Below are 4830 nucleotides of genomic sequence, written 5' to 3' on the forward strand. Positions count from 1 at the left end.
GGGCTATAGGCTGAAAAACCGGGAAACCAGAACCAGGGCATCCTGGTGGAGGAGTCTGGATTTAGTCCGTTTAATTCGGTCTGAACTCGTTAGTCCACTTTAATCAGGACGGGTTTAATTTAATAATTTTAGGGACTCAGACGGCTCACCTGTACGGATTCTGGAGGGAAAGTCTCAGAATCCTGCAGGCTAAAGAACCGTTCACACTCCATACATCAGTGGAAACATTCAAACATATTTTTTAAAAAAATTTTATTAACAGCCTGATACCCACACCTGTACCGTCCACTGCAGGTGTGACAGACCCACCTGGAGGAGGCGGGGCTCTGTCTCTAATAGTAACTGCAGGTGTGTTGATGGACCGGGAGGGTTGGACCAATCACCTTCCTCGGTGGAACCTCCTGATGGTTTTGGCCTGATGCCGTCCTCCTGATCCTGATCCTGATCCTGATCCTCTCACTGAGAACTTCTTCATGTCTTTGGAGGACGCCGTCAGAACCATAGTGGTTAAAATCCAAGCCACTCTGGAGGAACGTTTACAAAGATCTGAGGAAAGGTGACTTCCTGTGCAGACTCAAAGTTACATTAAGTCCACGCCAGACAGGAAGTGTCACATGACGTTCAAACCCGTTAAACCGCAGCTGCAGGACGCTGGAGGCGCTTGTCCACAGGGATCAGACCCTGATTTTCATTGCAGCAACTTTAAAGACAAAATACATAGTTTTATGTCAGTGACCAATCACAGGCTGACCTTAGGAAGTGATTGACAGGAATAATTACCAGAACACACATTTAAGTAACGTGAAACCTGCGACTCAGCACTTCACCGAATAACAGTCATGATGACGATGATTGATGTTAGTGTTTCCATAGCTACCAGCGTCGCCCTGTCAGCGGGGATGATTAATTCAGGTGTAATTACCTGAGCTGCACAGACTGCTCTCTGCTGGTTAGCTCCACCCCTTTAGCTTTATATAAATTTGAAGTTTTTATCTTTTTGAAGCTGAAAACTGCTGAGATGTTGGATAAAAGTGTCACATTTGTTAAAACGAGACATTTACATGGATGACGGAGAGAATCCCTGCAGCTGAAGTCAGCTCAGTGGCGCCCCCTGTCAGCTACACCAGAGACGACATCCAGGCTTGGCGTTTACGTTCCGCTCCGATAATCTTCTGATCTGTTTTCAAAGCGTTCCCAGTGGTTTATTATTAAGATGTGACATTTTTAACCAAAATCTAAATCTTGTGTCATTTCCTGATGCTGCATTCTGATTGGGCGCAGCAGGCGCGGCACGTTAAGTCCATGTAAAGACGTAGTCTGAGGTCATGCGGCGAGGTTTGGGCGTCGGGCGTGAAAAAGGTTGACATGTTGTTTCAACCAATCAGTGACTCAGCTTTGGAACATGTGACGTTTTCAGACGCTAGATCAAAAGGTAGAACAATAAATTCAATATGGCGGCAGGATGTCAGCATTTTCATCCATTTTCTTAACCCGCGGGGGCAGCAGGTTTACGGAGACTGTCCCGGTCGATGATGGGTGGGACAAACCCTGAACAGATCTCTGGTCTGTTACAGTCCATGGAGCTGGAGCGATCGCGCCCATCGCGCTGGCCGTCCGCTCAGTGGATAGCTCAGCTAGCTAGCTATCGCGCTGGCCGGGCTCTGGCAGAACCAGCGATGTCTGCTGTCCAGGCTGCGGGTTCGCTAACTTCCCGTTGGTGGTTAGCCCACATTGATTCCATCGTAGTGCCGACGATCGCTCCAGCTTCATGAGCTTATAATATTTCAATTATGTTCATCAAGACAATAAAAAAGATCCTCCAGGTTTATATTTTTCCCCATCTCGGGTTAATGTTTAAACTGGAAGACGGAAGTAACGTTTAAAAAACATCTTTCATCCAGGTTTTCTAAAGTAAATGGTGAACTTCATCGTACTGAGAGCGTCTCTGGATCATCTGGTGAACACGGCGATGTTTGCCTCCAAAATACATGAACCCAAGATACTCGCTCAGCATCATCCGTGTTTTCCATGACAACTTTGACAGACATAGTTTCTGCAGAACGGCAGGAGTTCATTCTCCTCTGAGTAATGAGCAAGCCCGCCCCCTTCCTTTCTCGGGACCTTATGACCCGCCCACCGTATTTGCAGCGTCACAAATATGATCTTTTTCTAACAACACTTGTCCGTCTGCTCCTCATTCATGAAGATTTAATGAAAGAAAACCTCAGAAATGTGATTTTAATCGTCATTTTCTTCACATTTGTCCTCCGGTGGAAACAGCGTTTTCATGGGAGCGGCTCTTTAATGAGTTTACAGGAAGCTGAACGAAACCACCACCTAATTACTCTTTTTCTGGGAGGGGGGCTCAGCGGCTCGTTAGCGATAACGAGCTGCTGAGTGTTTACATTAACGAGAAGTTTTTCTCTAATTGTCTGATTGTTTTTTTAAAGTGTAAACTCATTTGGCCGGGAGTCGCTCCCGCCCTGCTGGACTCGGAATTTCCCACGTTTTTAAACGCATCATTTTTCTTAATAAAACATGATTGATCCACTTTTTATTTTTATCTCCTTAGAAATACTCGCTTGTATCCGTAAACTTTCCTGAAGATGATTCCTCATTACAAGTTCTTCCGAAGGCTCGAGTCTTCCCGGGAAATCTGCTTCCAGCTGGCACCAGCAGGTCGGTCCTCCTGAGGACGAGGATGACGAGCTGACGGTCTGATGAGGACGAGGAGGAGGAAGAGCGTCCAGATGCTGAGACCTGCTTCTGTGGGGGTTTTCTGCAGCATCTTCATCCCTTTAATTGACTCCCTCTCCTCTCCTCTTCCTCGCTCTTCATCCCTCTCTGCTCTCGGTCTGTTTTTAGCTGCAGGGCCTCCAGCGCGGCCTCTGATTGGCTGCTGAGCCTCAGAGGGGATCGCAGTGATTGGCAGCTAAGAGCCCACAGTAACAGCTTGGCAGCAAGAACACAGGACTACTAATTACTGAGGCGAGTGTGTGTGTGCGTGTGTGTTCTTGTCTTTTAGATGATGTGACGATCATGTTTTTCCCAGCGGTCATCAGAGAAGATTAGCTGCGATCACAGGGGAACACACACATACACCATCATTCCCACTGACCCTCACTCCCGATCCAAACCTGACCGCAGCTTTCATCTCCTCACCGTAAACCTGACTCTCAAAAATCAACTTTCCAACAAGGTCACAGTTTTTTTAATCACAGGTTCTGTTGGTTTTGGTTGTCCCACTTTAAGAGGAGCGGCCACACCTTACAGGGACCACAAGGTAGTGGACTGAGCGGTACGGTCCGAGATTTTAACTCTTACAGGGAAAAATTGACCCATTAAACCACATGTGTCAAAGTCAAGGCCCGGGGGCCGGATCTGGCCCTCCAGATCATTTCATTTTATTGTTATTGATGACCCGATGTTATCTTGAGCTTATTTCTAACCTGTACAATTTTGACAAAATACATTTTTATGGAGAGTAAAATCTTGAAAGTTATTTAAGGTTTAAGTTGATTTATTTTGGAATAATATTCCTGACTTTTATTATTTAGAATTATGTTAAAAAGTTACAGTTTAAAAGTTTCAGAAATTAGCATTTTGCAGCTTTTTGGACTATTTTGGCATCTACTAAGATTTTTTAGGTTGTTTTGAAGTTTAGCTAATACTTCAGCAACATGCTAGCTGTTTTGGCTAATTTAGGTTTTTTTTTCAGTTTTTTATGATATTTACAAGTTTAGCTATTTTTTCAGCAACATGCTAGCTGTCTTGGTTCACCCAAGTTTTTTTAGGCTAATTTGGTTTTGAACTAATATTTTAGCTGGCTATCAGCTTCAGTGTTTTTAGCTCAATTTCAGCATCTTCAGGTGTCAAATTCAGCTTCCAGTATTCACACTAGCATTATCACAGGTGATGCTGTATATCTAGTTCATATTCTTGTTAAAATGTTACAGTTTTAAAGTATTAAAATGTAGTTTTGGTGTTAAATAAATGTTTATCTGTTCGAACAGTCAAAACCCCATAGACTTTGTATTTGTGAGAATAACATGATTTCTTCTTCCTAACAGCTTCTTTTGAGTCCTAATTTAAATATGTTTTCAAGTTATTCAAGCTATAAAATGACCAATCAGATTTCTCAGTGAAAGCATGTGACCCCCGCTGGCCCCACCTCCAACGCTTGATTGACAGCTTCTCCTGAGCCGCTTTCATTGGTCGGGATGTGGACTTCGAACAAGCTCACTCCTGATTGGCGACAGTAGTTGCCATAGAAACGGTTGTCGAACCAATCACTTTCGACTGGTTTCAAATGGCGGCAGATGAGCAGGAGGTCACGGTGACAGACATGTCCTCATTTCCTCATTTTCTTACTGCTACACAGCAACACAGCCAACCTGGAAATGAGTCCAAATTCTAAAAAGATTAAAGTTTGTTTATATAGCAAAAAGAAAATGACCAAGAATTCTTATTTTAGGAAAGAACTTGAGGTCACTAAAGCACGTTTTCTTAGACTTTCTTATTGAAAAACTGTCTTGAAAAGATGATGTTTCTTGCTAAACAGAAAAGAAGAACAGTTCCTTTCTCGGGATTGTCCAACATCGATCCATCCTCAGTTTGGGTCAGAACTCCTTCTGTGGTTCCAGAAGATCCAAACTTTGACGAACTCGCTCCTCCGACCTCACCTTTGGAGGCCCCCCCATGAAGATGTGAACTCATCAGACTTTAAAGATGTCAGCTTGTCTAAAGGTCGACGGCGGCGGAGCCACTGAGTAAAAACTAACGAGGGGCATAAAACCCACATTACACCTGTGTGAGTCACAGCCTGTGTCA

Source organism: Oryzias melastigma, linkage group LG19, assembly GCF_002922805.2.
Source record: "Oryzias melastigma strain HK-1 linkage group LG19, ASM292280v2, whole genome shotgun sequence".
NCBI lineage: Eukaryota > Metazoa > Chordata > Actinopteri > Beloniformes > Adrianichthyidae > Oryzias > Oryzias melastigma.